Source organism: Jaculus jaculus, chromosome 2 (assembly GCF_020740685.1).
Source record: "Jaculus jaculus isolate mJacJac1 chromosome 2, mJacJac1.mat.Y.cur, whole genome shotgun sequence".
In the NCBI taxonomy this organism is placed as follows: Eukaryota; Metazoa; Chordata; class Mammalia; order Rodentia; family Dipodidae; genus Jaculus; species Jaculus jaculus.
The window spans coordinates 12,644,478-12,669,386 of record NC_059103.1 but is presented as its reverse complement, the minus strand read 5'-3'; the positions used below and the strand labels follow the sequence as shown (position 1 = coordinate 12,669,386).

General features: G+C 48.2%; 1 protein-coding gene and 1 non-coding gene across 2 annotated transcripts in view; both read right to left on the bottom strand.

The window, feature by feature from the left end:
• Positions 1-9,819: 9,819 nt before the first annotated feature.
• Positions 9,820-9,925, bottom strand: LOC123459060. Its single transcript, XR_006635989.1, has one exon. It is a non-coding gene; the product is annotated as a U6 spliceosomal RNA (small nuclear RNA).
• The window catches only part of Fkbp6 (FKBP prolyl isomerase family member 6 (inactive)), a 32,513-nt gene continuing 17,470 nt past the window's right edge, over positions 9,867-24,909 (bottom strand). Inside the window, exon 9 of the mRNA XM_045144388.1 lies at positions 9,867-9,966. The gene's annotated coding sequence lies outside the window, so the exon portion shown is untranslated. The remainder of the gene's footprint in view (positions 9,967-24,909) is intronic.

Below are 24,909 nucleotides of genomic sequence, written 5' to 3'. Positions count from 1 at the left end.
TGCTGTAAAGCCCCTCTGCACCTCCCCCAGGGTGGTACATCCTGGAGCTGTTCTTGTCTTCTGGAGTTGCTTTTGAGAACAGCCACAATGCCAGCCCACCCCTGGGTTCACTCCGTATTTGAAGGTAAGGTCCTGGGTTTGATGTCTTTTTTTTTTTTTTCTACAAGATAGTTCTTGGTGTGAGCATAAAGGGGGAATCCAGCAAGAAAAACTGGTGGAGAGGCCAGGCGAGGACAGGGCATGTTAATTCAAGCCTTCTCTCCCCATCTGCCTTTAGTTTGAATAGCTGTGAACCAACAATATTGCATTTATAGTCAGAGGTGATGACACAGGCCTGTCATCCCAGCTATTTGAGAGGCTGAGGCAGGAAGACCAAAAGTTCAAGACCTGCCTGGGTTATAGAACGAGTTCAAAGCCAGCCTGGGCAACTTAGCAGGGGAAAAAAAAAAAAAAAAGAAAGCAGAAAAAGACAAAGAAGGCTGAGTAGGGTGGGACACACCTTTAGTGACAACACTCGGGAGGCCGAGGCAGGATTGCTGTGAGTTTGTAGCCAGCCTGAGCTACAGAGTGAATTCCAGGTCAGCCTGGGCTAGAGCGAGACCCTGCCTCAAAAATAAATAAATATAAAAATGAAAAGAAAAGCCGGTCCTGGTGGTGCCCACTTTTAATCCTAGCATTCGGGAGGCAGAGGCAGGAGGATCTTGAGTTCAAGACTGAGACTACATAGTGAATCCCAGGCTAGCCTAGGTGAGAGTGAGACCCTACCTCAAAAAAACAAAACAAAACAAAACAAAAAAAAACCCAAAGAACGTAAAGAGACAGGACTATGGCTCAGTGGTGCAGAGCTTGCTTAGACTCGACCAGTGAGGTGCTGGGGACATGGTTCAGCAGTATACTGCTTGCCTAGGATCCTCTACTATGGGGCTGGGGTTATGGCTCAGAAGTAGAGCACTTGCCCAGCATACACGAGGCCTTGAGTTCAATCCCCAGTGGGGGCGGGGGGTGGGCAGGGAAAACATGAGGAAAAAAAATGAACATTTCAGCCTGGTGGCGCACGCCTTTAATCCCAGCACTCGGGAGGCAGAGGTAGGAGGATTACCATGAGTTCAAGGCCACCCTGAGACTCCATAGTGAATTCCAGGTCAGCCTGGACCAGAGTGAGACCCTACCTCGAAACCTCCCCCCCCCCAAAAAAAAGAACATTTCTTGGAAAGTTACAATATTCTTATTATCTTATATGTTTATGTATCTGCTGACATTTCTTTCTAGAGTGCTTGTCTCCCTGGGCTAGACATGTATGTATGCACCACACACACACACACTGCCACTACGTAGGTCACCCACGCACCGAGTGGCCAGGCCGACACTGTTCCTCAGGAGGGAGCACGTGCCAACAGGAGCGTCTCCCCGCTGTCTGTGCAGCTCCGGCTTCTGCTGGGGAAGAAGGGCCACTGTATCCATGGGTGGACGCAAGGGTCCGTGCGCGGTCACATCCTGTCTCTCGGTCCTTGTTCCCATCCCAACACATCTTCGGGTCTTCAGGTGCCCTGGATTACAACGTGGCTTGGATCCTCTCTCTACTCCTGTGGCTGTGTGCTCAGGACCTGTTCTATTCAGGGTAAGTGGGGAGGAACCTTTGAACAGGCTGCTGGGCCTTTACCTGGTCATTTTTTCAGTGGCCCCTTATTAAAAAAAAAAAAAAAGCACAAAGTGGGATATGTCGCCACCTATCGATCAGTGTGCTCAGCCAGAGTCTGAAAAGCCCTTCTGGGCTGGGGTTGAAGGCGAGCTCAAACCCTTTAGGAAAGATAAGCTTTTGGAAGCTAAGGGAGGAAGATCACAATTTCGAGGCCAGCCTGGGCAACTGAAGAGTCCATCTCCAAATAAAAGTATAAAAAGAGCCAGCTGTGGTGGCGCACGCTTTTAATCCCAGTACTTGGGAGGCAGAGATAGGAGGAGCGCCATGAGTTCGAGGCCAGCCTGAGACTACACAGTGAATTCCAGGTCAGCCTGAGCTAGAGTGAGACCCTACCTAGAAAAAACAAATCAAAATAAAAAGTATAGCCAGGTGTGGTGGTGCACCCCTTTGATGCCAGCACTTGAGAGGCAGAGGTAGGAGGATTGTTGTTAAATTCAAGACCACCCTGACACTACATAGTGAAATCCAGGTCAGCCTGGGCTAGAGTGAGACCCTACCACAAAAAAACAAAACAAACAAACAAAAAAAAAGTATAAAAAGAGGGCTGGAAGCCGGGCACACATCTTTTTTTTTTTTAAATTAAGATTTTTTTTTTCTAAGAGTTTGGGGAAAACAATGTAAGTTTCAAAGAGTATATATATATGTTTAAAGGGTACATATGTGTTAACTTTTAATGGTGGTTTCTTGCCTATAGCATTTGTAATATTTGTAAATAGCAAATCCTGGAACGAGTATACAAGAGGAGTGTGAGTTGAAGAAAAAATATTGATTAGAGTTCAGGACAGACTAAGCTTTCAAGGCAGATGAAAACACTTTTTTTCAGTATATTTTAAAACTAGTCTATGCATGTATTTAACAATATGAACTATGATTGCTATCATAGTTCTAAACAACTCTATTTACTTTTTTTTTTTTTTTTTTGGTCAGGCACACATCTTTAATCCCAGCACTTGGGAGGCAGACATAGGAGGATCACCATGAGTTCAAGGCCACCCTGAAACTATATAGTTATATAGTGAATTCCAGGTCAGCCTGAGCTAGAGTGAAACCTTACCTCGAAAAAAAACGAAAGAGGGCTGGAGACATGGCTCAGTGGTTAAGACGCTTGCCTACAGTGCCAAATGACACAGGTTCGATTCCCCAACACCCACATAAAGCCAGATACACGAAGTGGTGCATGCATCCGTAGTTCTTCTGCAGTAGCTAAAGACCCTGGAACACCCATTATCTCTTCCCTCTCTCTTTCCTTGCAAATAAATAAATAAATAAAGTATAAAAAGAAGACCAGGTGTGGCAGCCTTTAATCTCAGCACTTGGGAGGCAGAAGTAGGAGGATCACCGTGAGTTCAAGGCTACCCTGAAACTGCATAGTGAATTCCAGGTCAGCCTGAACTACCTAGAAACAAACAAACAAACAAACAAACAAGAGCTAGGACTGTATCTTGATGGTAGAGTGCTTGCTATTAAGCATGCACAAGGTTCTGCTGGCCTACTCCAGTTAGAAGCTTGGACCTAGCAGGGCTGGGGATATGTAGCTCAATTGACAGCACGCTTGCCCTGCATGAGCCTGGATTCAGTCCCTGGGTGGCCCATGCCAGTTGCCCTAGCATGTAGGAGCTGAAGGCTGGAGGGTCTGTCCAAGGTCAGCATGTGCTACATGAGACTCCGTCTTAAAAACAAAATAAAATGAAATGAAAAGCCAAGATCTATCAGCCCTGTTTGTGTGACCTGAGGCATGTCCTTCCTGGGAACTACTACAGGTAGGGTAGGCCCAGAGGTAGGGGCTATGAAGGCCAGGTACCAGAGGAGGTCACAAACGTATCCACCAAATGGGATGACTAGGAAGGTGGCTCTGAAAGTGTCTGGCCCTCCCTAGACAGCCCTTTATTTTTTACAATTTTATTTTATTTATTTATTTATTTATTTTTGGTTTTTCAAGGTACGGTTTCACTCTGGCTCAGGCTGACCTGGAATTCACTATGTAGTCTCAGGGTGGCCTCAGACTCACGGCAATCCTCCTCCTACCTCTGCCTCCTGAGTGCTGGGATTAAAGGCATGCGCCACCATGCCTGGCTTTAAAATTTTTGTTTGTTTGTTTGTTTTTTGAGGTAGGGTCTCACTCTAGCTCAGCTTTACCTGGAATTCATTATGTAGTCTCAGGGTGGTCTTGAACTAAAAGCAATCCTCCTACCTCTGCCTCCCAAGTGCTGGGATTAAAGGCGTGCGCCACCACACCCAGCCCTAAAATTTTTTATATTAACAACTTCCGTAATAATCATAGTCAATAACCTATGGTAATTCCCTCTTTCCCCTTTGCAACTCCACTCTCCATCATACCCCTTCCCCTCTCAATCAGTCTCTCTTTTATTTTTTTGTTTTTTGAGGTAGGGTTTTTGCTCTAGCCCAGGCTGACCTGCAATTCACTATGTAGTCTCAGAGTGGCCTTGAACTCATGGGGATCCTTCTACTTCTGTCTTTCAAGTGCTGGGATTAAAGGTGTGAGCCACCATGCCTGGCAGTCTTTTATTTTGATGTCACCATCTTTTCCTCCTACTGTGATGGTCTTGTGTATGGAGTGTCAGACACTGTGAAGTCATGGATAGCCAGGCCATTTTGCGTCTGGAGGAGCACACTGTAAGGAGTCCTACCCTTCCTTTGGCTCTTACATTCTTTCTGCCACCTCTTCCACAATGGACCCTGAGCCTTGGAACGTGTGATAAGAGATATTTAAGTGCTAAACACTCCTCTGTCAACTTCTCAGCACCATGGTGCCTTCTGAGTCATCCCAAGGTCATTGCCATCTGAAAAGAGATGATTTTCTAACTAAAAGTGGGAGTAGCATTAATATAAGAGTATGAACATTAAGAGTGCCTACCAGGCTGTTAGGTGAACATGGTATATACATTTAGCAAGACACCAGCAGCCATTACATCCCTAGGGCTCATGACTACCCCTGTTGTAGGTTTTCAGTACTAGGCATGTGTTCCCTCCTATGGAGTGGGTCTCCAGTCCAATTAGAGCGACTGGTTTCCCTCATAATAGACATGCCAGTATTGCACCTGATGGCTCATTTGGCCTGGCTGGCCAAATTTAAGGCTTGCAGTATCCATTGTTGAGTATCTTCACTGGTGATTTCTCTCTCTCCCATTGAACTGCATGCAGAATGGCTTCTTCCAGCTTTCTGTCAACTGTTCTACACAGAGGTTTTCAGCTCAGCTCCAGCAGGATTTCTCAGTGACCTTGCAGCCCAAGTATGTGGAGTCTTCAGCAATAGGGTCTTGTCATCTATTTCTGGTGGGAAACCAAGGGCCATGGAATGGTCTGTAATGTTTGGGGGCATCAGGGACCTCCCTGGCCAACTCATTGGAAGGTATCCCATCCCTGGCACTGAAACAATCTATGGCTTCTGGGTGTTCCACTGTTCAAAAAAGTAGGTTTCCATATGACCTATTCTTACCCTCTTAGATTATGAGTAGCCCTCCCCTACATTTTCTTTACTCAGTCTCTTCCCCTACCTCACTTAGGCCTTTCCACCCGCATTCATCTGTTCTTCTTACATATATACAATACCATTCTATTAAGTGCCCCTCCCTCCCTTTTTATTCCCTTTATATCCCCTTTCTATCTTACTTAAGCCAGCCCTTTCTATCCTAGGCAAGTGGATGTGAGGGTGGTCTGACTCTAATTCCGTGACTCCATTGGCCACCCGGGTTGATGTGGCTGGTCTGGTTGGCTAGACAAGTCTCCTTCCTGGGGTCATGTGCATCCCTCTCAAAGCTGCACCCTTTGTTGAAGAAAAGTATCATTCTTCTTTTAAATTGTTTATTTTAAATATTTTTATGTTATGATTATACACACACACACAGAGGGAGGGAGGGAGGGAGGGAATATGGGCATACCAGAGCCTCTAGCCACTGCAAATGAACAAATTCCAGACACATGCACCACCATGTGTACCTGGTTTATGTGAGTTCTGTGGAATCAAACCTGGGTCCTTAGAATCTGCAGCCAAGCACCTTAAGCAGTAAGCCATTTCTCTAGCCCAATTATTTTTTATTTGCAAGCAGAGAAAGAGAGAGAGGGGGGACAGAATGGGCACGCCAGGGCCTCCGACTGCTGCGAACAAACTCCAGATGCATGTGCCACTTTGTGCATTTGGCTTCATGTGGGTACTGGGGAGTTGAACCCAGCTCGACGGGCTTTGCTGATGAGCACCTTAGCCACTAAGCCATCTCTCCAGCCTGAGGAGAATCGTTCTTTGGTGATGGGTAGGAGCAGTTGCCTTCCCCTGCCACACCTCCAACCCTGCTCTCAAGGTCCATCCTAGGCAAGTGCACGTGTGACTCATGGCCACCCGGCAGGGGTTCCAGGCTGGGGTGAGGCATCACAGAGAGGCTTAGGCCCTGGCTGCCTGTAGGTGACAGTGGTCATTCCCTGTCACCAGACTATCCAACAGGAGAGTCTGATTGCGTGATTCTCTCAGTCACCAAGAGCCCTGGAAGCGCAGTGGCGTGCCTGCTTGTGGGTGATGGACAGGAAGGAGAGAGAAGTGAACATGGTTTTGCACAGGGAGATGGCGACAATATGCTGGATGTGGGAGGCCAGGAAGGGGATGGGGCTGGGCACCCACTGCGGTACTGCACGTTTGCCATCCCAGCCACTATGGAGGCTGAGGCAAAAGGATCAAAAATTCAAAGCCTGTTTGGACTACAGAATGAGTTTGAAGCTGTCTGGGCAACTTATAGAGGCCATGTCTCACGAAAAAAAAAAAAAAAAAAAAAGGTCAGGCCTGAGGACGTGGCTCAGTGGTAGAGTGCTTACCCAGAAGCTAGAGGCATAAAGGCGCACAGTTATAATTCTGATACTTGGGAGGCTGAAGCAGGAAGATCCTGACTTTGAATCTGGCCTGGGTTACATAGCGAGACCCAGTATCTACTCCTCACCAAAGAAAGAGAGAGAGAGAGAGAGAGAGAGAGAGAGAGAGACACACACACATTGGGTAGAATGGGTAGAAGATCACAGGGGTCACTGCCATAGGGCTCAATAAAGTAGGCTAGGCGATGACAGATGTGAGGACCCCTGAACCATGATAAACCAAGAGCTACCTGCTGCCATGTGAATCCAGGCTGTGGTTGTATGGTGAGGAGCCTCAGCAGGGTTCTCGAGCTCTTGGGCGAACCTCTACTCCCGGGCTGAAGGCAGCAACAGGAGGACTGGATGGGAGCTAAGGAGCCCTCTTGGCCCATACTCCTCTCAGCCCCCCTCATTTCCCTTTCTGGGTAGTGCCCCAGCCCACTTTGCAAGAATGTGGGTTCTACAGAGCTGGGGCCAGTGGAAAGTGAGGCCCTGGAAGGTGTGGGCACAGTAGGGCCTCCTGGGTCAGGGCTCACACCAGCTCTGCAATGGGTGAGTGGGCATGTAGGTGTTTTTTTAAAGGCTTCATCCTTTACAGTAGGTGTGGTAATGACTAAGTTTGTCTTTTGGCATGCATGAAGAACATATTTTATTTATTTATTTGACAGAGGGAAAGAGGTAGATATATAGGGTTATACAAGCCAGGCATGGTGGTGCACGCCTTTAATCCCAGCACTCAGGAGGCAGAGGTAGGAAGATTACCACGAGTTCAAGGCCACCCTGAGATTGCATAAAAAATTCTAGGTCAGCCTGAGCTAGAGCAAAACCCTACCTTGAAAAACATACATATACAGGGGGACCAGGGCCAGAAAGGCTCCATGAGGGGCCTCGCGATGGTCAGAAAAGGCCTGGGCTGGGGTCAGCATGGGTGTAAAAGCTGTGGGAAGCTACAGCACTTCACAGACTGGTGGGAACAAACAGCTGGGAGGTAACTGAGAGAGAGGGACAAGGCTCAGGAGGGACACTTTCACCTCAGCTCTAGGAGGGAGGGAGCCCAGGACACACAGGGAGAGACTTCTGAGCCACTCCCTCTCTCCTGGCCCTGGAGAGGTCAAGGTGAGCAGCATGCCCCAGGTATCTAACAGGAGGATTAATTGGCTTCAGCTTTCCAATTAGCTTGTCTGGAAACAGCTCCCCAGAGAAAGAAGGTTTCAAGGGCACCCCGGTGTGCATGTGTTTTATCATCAGGTGAGTGGAAAACTGCTGTGACTCTTGAAAACAAACCTGAGATGTGGTGGCTCACACTATAACCTCAGCACTAAAGAGGATCATGAGGAATTCGAGGCCAGCCTAGGTTACAGAGTTGGGCTCCAGATCAACCTGGGTTAGAGTGAGACGCACCCTTTAAAAAAATAAGAAAATTTTCAGTGCCAGGGAGGGGGTACCTTCCAGTGAGTTGTTGGCCAGGGAGGTCCCTGATGCCCCCAAAACATTATAGGCCATTGCCGAGGCCCTTGGTTTCCCACCAGGAATAGATGGTAAGACCTTACTGCTGAAGACTCCACAAACTTGGGCTGCAAGGTCACTGAGAAGTCCTGCTGGAACTGAGCTGATAACCTCCTCCATGTAGACCAGCTGACAGAAAGCTGGAAGAAGCCATGCTGCATGCAGTTTAATGGGAGAAAGAGAAAACACCAGTGAAGATACTCAACAGTGGACACTGCAAGCCTTATATTTGGCCAGCCAGGCCAAATGAGCCAACGGGTTCAATAGTGGCACCACGTCTGTCATGGTGGAAATCAACTGCCCTCTAATTGGACTGGAGGCCCACTCCATGGGAGGGAATATTTCCCTGATACTGAAAACTTAAAAACTTAAAAACAGGGGTAGTCATGAGCCCTAGGCATGTAACATCTGCTGCTGTCTGGCTAAATGTATATACTATGCTTATCAAACTGCCCAGTAAGCACTTCTCTTAATGTTCATACTCTTATATTAATGCTACTCTCACTTTTGGTAGAGAATCTTCTCTTTTCAGATGGCAGTGACCTTGGGATGACTCAGAAGGCATCATGGTGCTGGAAAGAAGTGACAGGAGTGCTCGGTACTGTAATATCTCTATCACACCTTCCAAGGCTCAGGGTCTATTGCAGAAGAGGTGCCAGAAAGAATGTAAGAGCAAAAGGAAGGGTAGGACTCCTTACAATGTGCTCCCCCCAGACACAAAATGGCCTGGATATCCATGACCTCACAGTGCCTGACACTACCTACACAAGACCATCATAAGAGGAGGAAAGATCACGCTATCAAAATAAAAGAGAGACTGACTGAGATGGAGAAGGGATATGATGGAGTTTCAAAGGGGAAAGGGGGGAAGGGAGGGTATTATCATGGGATATTTTTTATAATCATGGAAGTTGTTAATAAAAAAAATTGAAAATAAAAAAACAACAAAGTGTTTTTTTTTTTTCTAAAAAGCCGGTCATGGTGGCACATGCCTTTAATCCCAGCACTCAGGAGGCAGAGGTAGGAGGATCACAGTGAGTTCAATGTCACCCTGAGACTACACAGTAAACTCCAGGTCATTCTGGGCTAGAATAACACTCTACCTCAAGAAACCAAAATAAATAAATAAATAAGTAAATAAATTAATAAGTAAAAAGGCTGGTGATGCATGCCTTTAATCCCAGCAATCCGGAGGCAGAGGTAGGCGAAGGAGGATCACCGTTGAGTTCGAGGCCACCCTGAGACTACACAGTTGAATTCCAGGTCAGCCTGAGCTACAGTGAAACTACCAGGAACCTCCCGACCCCCAAAAATGCCAAAGCACACTTGATTCTCATCCTGCCCATCTCTGCAGGTGGCTTCTCTAGACCTCACTGTGGAATTTGAATCCTGGCCAAAACAATTAATAATCCAACTAGGTCCTACTAGGATGCGGACGTGTTTTATTTACAACAAAAACATTTGTGACATAATTCTCTCTTCAAAATCCAGAATCCAACAAAATACACAAAGCAATCTCTATTTGTATTTACCCAGGTACACTGGAGCCGGAAGGAAGGGCTGAGGCTGGGGAAAAAAAGCCAAGAACCAATTCCCATAAAAAAGCAACAAAAACCAAGAACTAGCCCTTTCAAACCAGTAGTTTTGTACTTGTCAGTAACTTCCCGCTGCTTCTGTGTATAAACTTATGGCAGAGAAAACAGCACCTGTGGAAACATGACAGTGTGCCAGGCAGGAGCTCTGCCATCCCCGCCAAACACTGATGGGGTGGCCACATCTCGAATTTGCGTGTCATCCTTGCGCGGGAGCCGTGCTACTCTTCTCTGTATTGTTCCAGTGTTAGTACGCGGGCTGCCAAGTGAGTGCGAGTGACCACATCTCTCGACTGCTGCGGGTAGTTGAAGGATCTGGAAATCAAACAGAGCAGTCAGGAACACGACCTTTCAGCAGCCTCAGTGACAAGCGACCAGAACAGGATGTTGCAAAGGGCAGTCAGTCACACAACCGAGCCAAGCCCAAGGTGCATCTGTGGTTGAGGGAACAGAACTGTGCAATGATGATACAGGCCATAGGTGCCATGAGCTATGGTACATGGCCTACCTGATGGCTTCAGGAAAGCAGGACCAGTGAATCTGGATGGTTCAGAGAAATCAAAAACCCAGGGTCCTACCTCATACTTGTGTCCTGGTGGAAAAAGCTGTGTGGGCAGTGGCTCATTCACTCCTTTCTTTCTTTTTTTTTTCCCTTTGGTTTTTCAAGGTAAGGTCTCACTCTAGCCCAGGCTGAGCTGGAATTCACTCACTATGTAGTCCCAGGATAGCCTCCTACCTCTGCCTCCCAAGTTCTGGGATTAAAGGTATGCACCACCATGTCCAATATTCACTCCTTTCTTACGGGAGAGCCACTGCTGAGGCAGGAGAGGAACCAGTTTTGCCACCTTCTCCCCTGGGCCACAACAGCAGGTACCCCTGCAGGGGAGGGGAGACCAAAACTTCTCATTTGCATAGAGCATTAAGAAAGTTCTTTGGGCCTAGCATGGTTGTACATGATTATAATCCTAGACAGAAGCAGGAGGATTGCTGCAAGTTCAAGGCCAGCCTGATCCACACAGGGAGCTCCTGTTTCAAAAGACCATAAGGGAAAGGGGAGGGGGAAAGAAGGATGGAGAAGAAGAGGGAAGGCAGAAGAAGAGGAAAGGGATAGACTTTTATTATTTTTTTTGGTAGGGTTTTGCTCTAGCTCAGGCTGACCTGGAATTCACTATGTAATCTCAGGGTGGCCTTGAACTCACGATGGTCCTCCTACCTCTGTGTCCTGAGTACTGGGATTAAAGATGTGCGCCACCATGCATGGCTGGGCGAGAGACCTTTTAAAAATATTATTTATTTATGTTATTTATTTATTTATTTGACAGAGAAAGAGCAGGGAGAAAGAGAATGGGCACGCCAGAGCTTCCAACCACTGCAAACGAATTCTAGGCACTTGCACCCCCTTGAGCATCTGGCTAACATGGGTCCTGGAGAATTGAACCTGGATCCTTTGGCTTTGCAGGCAAATGCCTTAACTGCTAAGCCATCTCTCCAGCCCATGACTTTTTGTTGTTGTTTTTTGTTTTGTTTTGTTTTGTTTTTTTCAAGGTAGGGTCTCACTTTAGTCCAGGCTGACCTGGAACTATGTAGTCTCAGGGTGGCCTTGAACTTGTGACAATCATTCTACCTCTGCCTCTCGAGTGCTGAGTTGAAAGGTGTGAGCCACCACGCCTGGGCCATGACTCATTTTTAAGAAATGACTATCTTTTGTGCTGTGAAGGTATCATAATACCCATTTTTGTTTTTTGAGACAGGGTCTCACTATACAGCTGAGGCTGACCTTAAACTCTCAGCAGCAGTCCTCCTGCCTCAGCCTCCTGAGAACTGGGATTAAAGGTAGCCATTGCCACACTTGGCTTCATAATACTGTTGACAGTGTTTTATTGAAATAGCAGACATTGTGGTGGTTTTCCTGAATGCTCATGATACTTACGTCCAGGTCATATGGATGAATGGGATGCAGAGAGCTTACCTGTTCCACTTTGGTGCATATGAAATGACATTTCATGAACAGCAACAGCATGTCCTCATGTGAACATCTTTCCTCATGGTTACAGAGCAAACTGTCTTGCTGAAAGTGACCTATTTGTCACTCTGGAACCAGATGCTTTACAGATAATTTTCTGTTTCATTTCTTGCGAGGCAGTTAAGGCACTTGCCTGTGAAGCTGAAGGACTGAGTTCAATTCTCCAGGTCCCACATAAACCAGATGTACAAGGTGGTGCATGTGTCTGGAGTTCGCAGTGGCTGGAGGCCCTGGCGTGCCCGTTTCTCTCTTTCTCTCCCTCTGTCTCAAATGAGTCTTCCTTGCTAACTTAGAAATACCTTAAACACATTCTAAAAGTATTCTAAGGCTGGAGAGATGGCTTGATGGCTCAGTCATTTGTCTGCAAAGCCTAAGGACTCAAGTTCCATTTCCCGGTACCCACATAGGCCAGATACACAAGGAGGCACATGTGTGTGGAGTTCATTTGCAGTGGCTGGAGGCCCTGGCACTCCCATTCCCTCCTTACCTCTCCCTCTCAAGTAAATAAAAAAAGTATTCTAGTACAAAATGTATAATTCTATTTGTAGAGAAAATAACTATACGCTCAACATTCTTGGATATTTTCCAAAAGCCTTCAAAAGGACACATGGGAACTAGTGGTAGTGGTTACTGCTGCAGAGTGGGCTTGAGTTCTAAGGAAACATACTGTTTTTTCATTTTTTTGTTATTCAAGGTAGGGCCTTGCACTAGTCCAGGCTGACCTGGAATTCACTATATAGTCTCAGGCTGGACTTGAACTCACAGCGATCTTCCTACCTCTGCCTCCCAAGGGTTGGGATTAAAGGCATGTGCCACCACACCTGGCTTACTGTGGTTTTTCTTGTCATTGTTTGGTTGCTTGGTTTTTCAAGGTAGGGTCTCACTCTAGCCCAAGCTGACCTGGAATTCACTAGGTAGTCTCAGGGTGACCTCAAACTCATGGCAGTTCTCTGACCTCTGCCTGCTGAGTGCTGGGATAAAAGGCATACACCACCATGCCCAGCTTCCACTTTTTTTTTAATTAATTAATTTACTTAGTTGAGATGGAGAAAGAAGCTGAGAGAGAGAGAGAATGGGTGCACCAGGGCCTCCAGCCACTGCAAACCAACTCCAGATGCATGCGCCCCCTTGTGCATCTGGCTTAGGTGGGTCCTAGAGAGTCAAACTGGGATCCTCTGGCTTTGAGGCAAATGCCTTAACCACTAAGCCGTCTCTCCAGCCCTCACCTTAGTTTTTGACACAGGGTGTCATGGTTAACTTTGTGTTTGTGGGAAAAATGGTTTATGTTGGCTTACAGACTTGAGAGGAAGCTCCATGATGGTAGGGGAAACTGTGGCATGAGCAGAGGCTGGACATTACCTCCTGGTCAACATCAGGTGGACAGCAGTCAACAGGAGAGTGTGCCAAACACCGGCAAGGGGAAGCTGGCTGTGACACTCCTAAGCCCACCGTAGTAATACACAGCCTCCAGAAGACTACAATTACCAAACTGCCACCAGCTGGGAACCCAGCATCCAGAGCACGTGAGTTTATTGGGGACACCTGAATCAAACCACCACACTGGGTTTTTCACTAAACCTGGAGCTGGAGCTCACCAATTCAACTGGACTAGCTAGCTGGCAAGTCCCTGGGATCCTTCGGTCTGCTTCCTCAGCTCTGACCACACATGCACCTGGCATTTTTACATGGGTGCTGGAGATCCAAACTTAGGTCCTCACGTTTGCATGACAATCACATTACCCGCTGAGCCATCTCCCCAGCCCTATGCTGACCCCCTTCCTTTGGGTAGGCTCCATGGAAAGCGTTTCATGATCATGCATGGACGAGAGAAAAATACCTTTAATCTAGTCCGTGTCCCATGAAATGGCTTTACCAGTAAAGAAGGCTTGTAATCAATATTCTCTTAGCACAAGGGCCCAGGGTCCCTGCAGACACCTGGCTTTGCATGGCTCATGAGTTGATTTACAAATTGGAACCCGTAACAAGTAACACCTTAGCATAATGGAGAATGTCTCAGGATAGAATTGCTTGCCTTTCACTTTGGAAGCCTGATACACATAGCTCTCAGAAGGGCAAAGTGAGAAAAAAGCTGCCGGGCATCTATGGCCCAAGGACAGAGACGCCAGGGACCTGGGAAGACAATGGGAGCGAGACAGGCAGCACACAAACGGGGTCCAGCAGGGCAGACTGCAGCTGAATACGTGAATACTACGTGAGCTGCCTCCACGGCCCTGGGAGAAGGCACGGCGAGCACGAAATGGAGACTCGGGTGACACCGTCGGCGCCCACAGTCAACACCCGAATAATGAGCCGTAACTGAAGAAGAGTGTGAAAATGTAACGGAGACACGGGAGTGGGGACGCGGCAGGCTGCCGGCAGGATGTTCGCAGGGATGGAAGTCAGAGGACAAAGAGCCGAGGGTCAGGGCTGCGAGGCAGCGGTCCATTCCCACGGTGGCCAGCACTACAGCACTTCCTCACAGTTCCATGGCAGCCGCTCGGTCCTGGATGGGCATGAGCATTTGTGAGAAGCCTCTGGAAGCTCTGAGGGTCAGCACTTTGAAAACAGGGATGAATGCTGGGCATAGTGATGCATGGCTGGTAGGAGGATTTGGAGTTTGAAGCCAGCCTGGGCCACACAGCAGAACACTGTCTATAAAAATAAAATAAGAACATGCTAAGAGGGCTAGAGAGATGGCTCAACAGTTAGGACACTTGCCCACAAAGTCAGTTCCCACATAAAGCAAGATGTACAAGGTGGGGCATGCACCTGGAATTTGTTTGCAGCAGCTGGAGGCCCATGGCACACCCATTCTTTGTCTCTCTCCTCTCTCTCTGCTTGCAAATTAATAAAAAAAATTTTTTTTTTAACATGCTAGGAGATGGCTCAGTCAGTGAATTGCTTGTCTTGCAAGTGTGAGGACTTGAGTTTGATCCCCAGAACTTACATAAAAATGCTGGGTCTGTGTTGGCACACACCTGACACCCGAGCACTGATGTGGTGGAGACAGGAGGACCCCTGGGGCTAACTGGCCATCCAGTCTCACCTACTTGGTGAGCACCAGGCTAGCAAGAGACCCTGCCTCAAAAAGATAGGCAGTGCCTCAGAAACACCTGAAGGTTGTCCTCTGGCCTCCACACGCATGTGCACACACATTCACCTGCATACACATGAACACACAGAAACCCTAACAAAGCAAAAGCTCTGATTCTTGTTTCAAAGCCCCAGAAAATGAGCAAATATTGTACACAGTAAAGGTGGATTCATGCAGACCCTTCTGGAAGCCTTAGCTGCCTCCCTTTCTAGGAATGTCTTAGTTGGACAATCCTAGCACCCTGGGCATATCAGACAATCTTGGGTTTTCTGGCGACCCTCTATCTCACTTGCTGTTGCAGTCCCCACAGCTTCTTTCTGGTCCACTGGGCTAGCTCTCTGCCCCTTCCCTTGGCTTCATACCCTGAAGGGAGTGCCATCCTCAAGCTGCCCTTGCCAGGATTTGGCTACCCATGCCAACAGTCCTCAGTACCTCCTCCAACAGCTGCAGCTTAAGGGCTATCCTGACCACCACCAGCACCACTTCACAGCAGACTCCATCCGGAGCCGCTCGCCTCTGTTCTGCGCCTGCATGCGCTCTTGCTGCCATCCCTCCTCCAGCCAGGCTTCCTCTCTGACCCTTAGGGGCCCCTCCAGCTCTCTGCTGCTCACCTCTGTCTAGATGTCCTCCAGCCCCAAATTAAACAGCTGTTTTGACAACCTACTAGTTGTCAGGAACTGTGTGGAGCCAGCTATCAAAGCCCCAAATGTGGGGTCATTTTCCTTCCCTCATGTGGTCCCACCCCAACACCAACAACCATCTCTCCTCTTCACACTGCCGTCTGCATCCAGACCCTTCTCTCCTCCTGTGCATGGTACCATCGCTGCTTCTCTCCTGCCTGCCCACAGAAGAAATAACTACATAGAGAACATTCCAGAGAAGGCGGCTATGATTTTCTCCAAGACAGGCAGGCGGAAGTGAAAATATTTAGAACACAAGCTTCTGAGTCTGCTGCACTAGATTAGTAGCTCTGAGCAGACTGTGACCTACTAGGGGACGCAACAGAGGACGACGACCCACAGGCATCCTCGTCCCGATTCCCTGATCCCACGAACTTGTTCCCCCACACAGCCGACCCAGACAGGTAGAGCGCTAAGGAGGTTGTGCTGCTGTCTGAGCGGGAGGAAAACCCCTAGCTCAGAAGTCGAGGTTTGAGGGTTTCATGTATTCTCATATTTAGTTCACCAAAGAGGTCTTCCGACATCAGGGCGTCACACAGTATGGCCCCCAGAGGCCTGCTTCCCCATCTCAGCCTACAATGCTGACGACCACTGTGGTGGCTGCTGTCACCTCCCTCTCACCTATGAACACAGGCCGTTCCTCTGTGCCAGAGAGGACCTTCTGCTCCCAGTTCATCACTCCTGAAAACCCTTGCCTGGGCTGGGGTTGGGGCTCAGTGGTAGAGTGCGTGCACAGCATGTGGGAGGCTCGGAGTTTGATCCCCAGCGCATATGCTAAAGTCAGAAAACAGTCGGAGCTGTCACCTGAAGTCACACAGGCAGTCCACAGCCTTAGCAGGAGACAGGGAACTAGGCGGGGCATCTCGTTACCTCAGATGGAGCAAGGAGACATGGTTGCAGCCTTATGGCTTGGGCTCTCTTCTCCCTGTTAGCCTGGACGCTGTGTGTGTGTGCGGGTACTTGCGCAACACAGTGCACATGTGGAGGTCAGAGGACAACCTCAGGGTGTCAGTCCTCACCTTCCACCTTGTTAGCTTGAGTCAGGGGTTCTTTTTGTATGTGTGTGTGGGAGGATTGGCATACGAGGGGCTCTAGCCACTGCAATCCGACTCCAGTTACATGCACCCCTTGTGCACATGTACGACCTTGCACGCTTGCATCACGGCTTACGTGGGACCTGGAAGGTGGAACATGAGTCCTTTGGCTTTGCAGGCAAGCGCCTTAACCACTAAGCCACCTCTCCAGCCCTGAGAACACTGGACTAGCTGGTCTGAGCTTCAGGATTCTTCTTACTCTGTCACACGCCATAGGCATTTTGAGATTCCAGACGTGTGTGCTACCACGTCTGGTTTATGTGAGTTCTGGACTCTGAACTCCAGGGATCAGGCTGCGCAGCAAGCCCTTCTACTCACTGAGCCATCTCCCCAGTCCCTGGATGCCTTTATATCCAACTTATGGTCAAGATCCCCACAACCTTGAAGGCAGGCTCATGTAGCTAATAACAAACCCAATAAATGAGAACAGACTAAGCCAAGACCTGGCAGCCTCAATGAAATGCAACCTGGAAGAGCACAGGTAACCTTCAAGATGGATGATGACACAGGGGCTGGAGGGCCAAAAGGACGTGGCTAATGTCACAGCCAGAACTCTAACATCGAGAATCTGCCTTTTGTTCCTTAACCCTGGAAAGAAATGAGGACATTTCCATGACTGTTCACTCTGTAGACCAGAATGGGAATCTAGTTATCTCCTGAGATAAGAGCCCCATTGATCCTTCACCCACAAAGACCACAGAAAGCACTAAAGCGGATCTCAGTGGGAAGCAGGCTGTGGGCCTGTTGCCGCTGCCAGGAGAGAGGTGAAGGGCCAAAGAAATGTGACAGGGAAATGCCTTCGCAGGAAGGGGTTATGGTGAAATGGGAGCGACCCAAGGGGAGGTATTTATAGTCAGACAACAAAGGGGTGACTTCAGTGGCGCCTTCTGAGCAGGGAGAAAGGCATCTCTCAGCAGTCAGGCAGATCAAGAGCGTGTCTAATGGTTTAAGCAGCACAGCCCTCACCTGGCAACAAAGGCCAGCAGGCCAGCCAGTCACGGGGGTGGGGGTGGGAGGGGAGGTGGACAGCTCCACTGCCATCAGGAAAACACAGGAGAGATGGGAAAAGGAAGCCAGAAGAACGAGTCCTGTGTGGAGTTTCAAAACTACATTTCAACAAGGTGTTAGCTGTTGAGGACACACACAAAGCTTCATCACAGACTCTGGTCGAGACGAAAGGCTTCCTCCTCATCTCTGTAGGAAGGAGGAGGTTAGAGATTCCTGGCTCCATCCAATCGCAAGCTATGTGTAAAGCAACAAAGATCACCCCTGGGGTTCTGGCAACCGGACAGGAGCTGGGACATCAGAAGGCTTTCTGTGAAGAGCATTCCCAGTCCCAAGGCCTCTGTGGGCCCACTGTTCCTCTGCCCCCACGGCTGACCTTGGTACAGGCCGTCAGCCAGGAGTAGAATTTCCATTCCACCTGTGTCTCCTAGGAGCTGCAGTGACTTCCAGGAAATGTACTTTTGAAGAAAGTCAGGTGCTCAGCAGTTAAGGCACTTGCCTGCAAAGCCTAATGACCCGAGTTCAATTCCCTAGTATCCACGTAAAGCCAGATGCACAAAGTGACGCATGCATTTGGACTTTGCAGCAGGTGGAGGCCCTGGTGCACCCATTCTCTGTCTCTTTCTGCTTGCAAATGGATGAATAATTTTTTTTTTTTTTTGAGGTAGGGTCTCATTGTAGCCCAGGCTGACCTGGAATTCACTATGTAGTCTCAGGGTAGCCTTGAACCCTTGGTGATCCTCCTACCTCTGCCTCCCCAGTGCTGGGATTAAAGACATGTACCACCACACCTGGCAAAAATATGTATTTTAAAAGTCTGTTGAGGGGCTGGGGAAATGGCTCAGTGGGTAAAGCACTTACTGTGTAAGAGTGAGGACTTGAGTCTGGATCCCCAGATCCCATGTAAAACCAGATACTATAGTGCAAGTGTCTGTAATCCCAGCACTCGTATGGCAAGATGGGTGGTGAAGGCAGGAGAACCTGGGAAGCTCATGGGGCAGTTAGGCTGGTATGTGCAGCAGAGAACAGCAAAGAGACTGCCTCAAACTAGGTGGGAGGCAAAGACTAATGCCTGAAGTTGTCCACACATGTGCCATGGCATGCACAAGAATGAGTGTGGCTACATGTGTGTGCATGCACACTCGCACACATGCACACACAGTGTAGAAGCCCATTAAGAGACACTGTTCCCAAGGCTGGTTGGTGACATGGCTCAGTCTTCCTAATTCCACGGCCCCAAGACTTCAGCTTCCTTAAGTATGGAGAGCAGAAAGGAGACATTCCTCCACTCTGAGAAAAGGGTGGAAAGCCATGGCCACACGGGTATCCTGTGCCAACTGAGAAAAGTGGCTGACTCTATTTAAAGTTCTGCAGATGCATCAAGTCCAACAAAGCAGTCACACTGCTTACACCTATGTACAAAGACCTCCACAAGGGAAGTGCCTGAATCTTGGAGCCTCCTCCTTCCTCAACCTTTAAGGCTGAAACGCTCCTCTTCGTGCACAAATGCAGGGTAGGTTCAATGAGTTTACCGACACCATGAAGCACTGTACAGGGGATGGATACTTGGGCTCAAGAAGAACTGTGTCCCCTGTACTTGGATGTTTTACAGCAAGAGATCTTACATCTGACCTGGGACCACTTCCTCTACTCTGCACTGTGAAAGTAAAATTTGTAAACTAAGTTCTAAGGGAGGCCACAGTTGGGAATGCAAAAGGGAACTAAGGTGACACTTGACAGACCTGGCTGCTGTGGTTGGAGCTTTGCGTGTTATGGAGGTGGGCACTGTGTCTCACTAGAGGATGTTTCCTTCACCTGGTACTGAAACCTGCTCTTCAGGCAGTGTTGACTGGATATGCCAAAGAGAACCCACAAACAGAATGCCTGCCCGCTCACACTGCACATGACACAGGTGGAGGCCCAAGCGAAGGACAGACTCTGAGCACTACACCCATGTGGAAATCAGACTGAGGCTTATGGAAAAAGATGGCGATGTAAATGCCTCTCAGGTACAGCTGCTAGGACTGTTGGCTAGAGAGTTTAAATGGCTTACTATAGGATCGTGCTGCTCAGGGAAGGTGAGGAAACTCAAGCAAGGTCCTTTCTCCCCTAGGACTGACTGAATGAAGAACATCCTACGAACCGCTCTAATGACAAAGGACCGCAGTTGAGGATGGCCGTTCTCAGCGTGAGCAGACAGCATCCTGCCGGAAGCCCCTGCTCCAGTCAAAGGAAGTAAACACACACCACCTCCACGGTCAGAGCTGCATGTCATGTTCCCGGCAGTGACAAAAACCCTGAACAGTATATGAAAGCCTCCAACTTCGTGTTTTTACTGAATTGAGAGCAATGGTCAACGGCCTTGGCCATGGCAAGTAGGAGAGCAAATGTGCACACTACTCACCTCTGCCCGTGTGGGCCAGGCTCAAGGGCATCACAAAGGGAAGGTGACGTGCTCTCCAACAGGCACGTCTAGACGTGGTGGCTTATGCTTGTCATTTCACCCAGGAGGACCGCAAGTGAAAGGCCAGCCCAGGCTGAGACAGTAAGACCCAGGCTCAAAAACAAAACAAGGAACTGGAATGACTGTTCTGGTGGTGTAGTACTTGCCTTGACAGCATTAGAACCTGAGTTCAATTTTCAAAACTCTTGTTTAAAAACAAAACAAAACATGGGGGTGGGGGGTTGCTGGAGAGATGGCTCAGAGCTTGTTAGGGCACTTGCCTGCAAAGCCTAAGGACCCAGGTTTGATTCTCCAGTACCCACAGAAACCAGGTGCACAAAGTGGTGCATGTGTCTGGAGTTTGTTTGCAGTGGCTAGAGGCCCTGGCGGGACCATTCTCTCCTTCAAATAACTAAATAATATATATACATAAAAACAGGTGTGATGGTGTGTGCTTGTAATCCCAGAGTTGGGGAGGTGGAGAAAGAAGGTACCTGGAACTTGCTGGACAGCCACCTAGCCTAAATGGTGATCTTAAGGCCAATGAGAGACCTTATCTCAAAAAAAAGTGGGTGGTGCCTAAAGGAATGACACACAAGGTTGTCTTTTGACCCCAGCACACACGCACACCTGTATAGCACACACATGAACATACACGCACAGCACTCACCAGAACAAAACAAAACCCAAAGAAACATGCCAAGGCTCCCTGATCAGCTCCTGAAGTTACTGGATCTCAACAAGACCATGTCTCACACCACTCTAGGATTCAAAAATATTATTACTGATAGCTGGGCATGGTGGTGCATGGGAAGCAGAGGTAGAAGGATTGCTGTGAGCTCGAGGCTACCCTGAGACTACATAGTGAATCCCAGGTCAGCCTGGGCTAGAGTGAGACCCTACATTGAAACCCCCCAAAATTATATGTGTGTGTGTGTGTGTTTATATAAAGAGAGAGAGAAATGAAAGAGTTGGAAAATGAAATACATTTCCAGGGCTGGTATGCAAGACAGAGACAGAAAACTCTGAGAAGACTTAGATGACATAGGATCCCTGTGAGTGGCCCAACACCTACCAATAGGAGCCGCAGCATCAGAAAACAATGAAAGAAGGGGACATGTGATGAGAGCAAGGTGAAGGCAAAATGTCATAGCCAGGGCCTCACTGGAGGATGTGCCCATAAAGGGACTCCAGATATGTTGCCATGAAGCTCTGATGAATCAATAGAGAGCAGGACATGGTAGTGTACGCCTTTAATCCCAGCACTCAGAAAACTGGGGTAGTAGGATAATGTGAGTTCAAAGTCAGCCTGAAATTACAAAGTGAATTCCAGGTCAGCCTAGGATAGAATGAGACCCTACCTTGAAAAAAAAAAGTAATAGAGGGGGCTGAAGAGATGGCTTAGCAGTTAAGGCGCTTGTCTGCAAAGCCTAAGGACTCAGGTTCGACTCCCCAGAACCCATGTGGGTAAGCCAGGTGCACAAGATGACGCATACACACAAGATGGCACATGTGTATGGAGTTCGACTGCAGTGGCTACAGACCCTGGTGCCCAATTCTCTCACTCTCATAAATAAAATAAAAAAGCAATAGAGAGCTATTAAAGGACGCTGAAAGAGGATGCAACCTCCTTGGCACTGACGGCCTGTGAAATGCACTGGTGAAAAGAACGACGAGGAAAGCAGGGGTGCCAGGCACAGGGCCTCAGGATGGGGTGGGGAAGGTTTCATGGGGGAGTCGTGACGCAAGAAGGGATCTGAGAAGGCAGTGAAAGGTCTTACTTAGCAAGTGGGCTTTGGCGGTCAGGGGAATTTTGCGTTGGAGAATGAAGGGTCTTAAGGAGGAGCTTTGAACCTAGGGCTATTATAATTGGAGCAAAGACTCATCATTCCAAAGTCTATGTTCAGCTATACATTTTTAAAAAGATTATTTGAGGGCTGGAGAGATGGCTTAGCAGTTAAGCGCTTGCCTGTAAAGCCTAAGGACCACGGTTTGAGGCTCGGTGCCCCAGGTCCCACGTTAGCCAGATGCACAAGGGGGCGCACGCGTCTGGAGTTCGTATGCAGAGGCTGGAGGCCTTGGCGCGCCCATTCTCTCTCTCTCCATCTGTCTTTCTCTCTGTGTCTGTTGCTCTCAAAAAAAAAAAAAAAAAAAAAAAAAGATTATTTGAGAGATGGGCATTGTGGCACACACTTTGTTTTGTTTTGTTTTTTGAGGTAGAGTCTCACTCTAGCCCAGGCTAACCTAGAATTCGCTATGCAGTCTCAGGGTAGCCTCAAACTCACAGCGATCCTCCTGCCTCTGCCTCCTGAGTGCTGAGATTAAAGGTGCATACCACCATGTCCAGCCTGGCACATGCCTGGAAGAAATATTATTTTTAAGTGGTGGGGGGCAGAGAAACAGACAGAGAATGGGCATACTGGGCCTCCAGTCACCACAAATGGACTCTGGTTTTATATAAGTACTGAGGAATCTAACCTGGGTCTTAGGCTTTGCAGGCAAGAGCTTTAACTGCTGAGTCATCTTTCCAGCCCCAGCTATGTATTTTTTTTTTCACATATGATGTGCATAGGAATGTCTGCATTTGTGTGGCACTTGTATGCGCATATGGAGGCCAGAGATCAACAGGTGTCTGTAATAAGGCTCGCCATCTTAATTTGGGATGGGGGAAACCAGTGAGTTTATTGGGTAATTTATGTCACAAGTGAGGGGCTACTTATGGGAGCATGAGTGACTCAAGGACAGCTGAGAATCATCATAAAGTTTCACCTCTTCATGGATGGCAATCTCATAAGCTGTATCATGGAAATCCTCTCTTTAATTTTTGAGCTAGGGTTTCCTAGTGAACCCACAGATCTCTGCAAATCTCAAGGGGCTTTGTGCCTCTGCTGCCCACATTGTGATTCCATGCACACACCTCCACACTTGGCTTTTATTTCAGTGCTAGCCATTAAAACTTAGGTCCTGGGGCTGGAAGGATGGTTTAGTGGTTAAGGCACTAGCCTAAAAAGCCAAACGACGTCAGTTGGATTTCCCCTGGATCCACGTAAGCCAGATGCACAAGGTGGTGCATTTATCTGTAGTTTGCAATGGCTGGAGGCCCAGGTGCACCCATCTTCCCTCTCTTCCTCTCCTCAAAAAACTAAGGTCCTGAGCTGGGCGTGGTGGCGTACGCCTTTAATCCCAGCACTCTGGAGTCAGTGCCTTGAGTTCAGGGCCACCCTGAGACTACATAGTGAATTCCAGGTCAGCCTGAGCTAGAGTGAGACCCTACCTCCAAAAAACAAAACAAACAAAAAGAGAGAGAGAAACACACACAAAGAAAAACAACAACTACTATTAGGTCCAGACAGAACTTTGGAGGTGTGGGGATTGAGGAGGGAATTACACAAAAGTTAAGACAGCATGAATCAGCTCCATAGAAACCCTCATTCTGGCTGGCATTCTATAAGATATAACCACCAGTAAAGGGGAAGGGGGACAGTCTGGGTAGAAGGTGAACAAAGCTTAACATTGAGATCATAGACTCAAAAAAAAAAAAAAATCATGGACTCTGGAGCTGGTTGTGGCGTGGTATCGCACGCCTTTAATCCCAGCACTCAGGAGGAAGATAGCCTTGAGTTCGAGGTCACTCTGAGACTACACAGTGAATTCCAGGTCAGCCTGGGCTAGAGTGACACCCTACCTCGAAAAACCAAATAAAATAAAATAAAAATCAAGGACTCTGGCTGATAAATTCCCAGGCCCAGAATTGGGTTGTTCCCCAGCCCACAGTGAGCTGTGGGTCAGGGATACACATGAGGTCCTCCAAAACAATGCACGCCATTGCCAAAACACTTGATTACCTGCCATAGGTAAAAGGAAAGACCCTACTGCTGAAGACACCATAGGCCATTGTCACGGGACATTGGAATACCATGACGAGACTGAAAGGGAAACTAGCGTCCTCCTGGCTGGCCCTCACAGTGCTGGAAAGCTCTATGGGAGCCACTGGAGGAAAGTGGTCACCAACAGCATGAATAAGCAGGGGACCCTTCAGACTATGAAATCAACCAGCTGGTCAAGAAGTACATTCTTGTGCAATAGTGGTCCACAGTCTCTGACGGTAACACTGCTTTCTGAGTGGACCAAGGCCCAGTCAGTGGGAGAGAACTCTATCTGGTACTGGAAAACAAGTCAGAATTCCATGTCATGAAACTCAATAGCCCCTAGAGAGAAGCCCCACTGCTGTCTGGAAAGGAAGCTTGCACACCAAAAATCTCTCAAATAACTTTGCATACCCCCTTTAACTCAAGCTACTCTCACTCTTGTTTGGAGAATCTCCTGTTTAACAGATAACAGCAAAAAATAGAGAAAACCCAAGATCCATTGATAAGAAGATAGCTGACTGTCCACCATGAGATGTGCCAACTCTACTACATCTGCCATAGCCCAGGAGAAACTGCAGGGGAAGTGGTAACATGAACACTGCTCTTGCTGCTAGCCTGACAACCAGCCCCAGGTTGATAGTGACAAACATGGTGACTGATCGAAACCCATCAAAGCAGAAATCCAGAGGCTACAGGGAACAACACTAAATCAAACTGCCAAGAGGCTTTCCATGGCAGGAAACACTGTGGAAGAGGGGGTAAAGACCGTAAGAGCCACAGAGTGGGTGCTTAGCTTAGCAAGTGCTTTACCAACTGAGCCATTACCCCAGCCCTGAGTTATACATTTCTTCTATTTTATTTATTTTCAAGCAGAGAGAGACAGACAGAGAGAATGGATGCACTAGGACCTTCAGCTACTGCAAACTCCAGAGGCATGTGCCATTTTGTGCAACTGGTCCTGGGGAAATTGAATTTCAGTTGTTAGGCTTTGCAGGCAAGCACCTAACACTGAACGACCTCCCCAACTCAGTTATCCACTGCTAATCAACA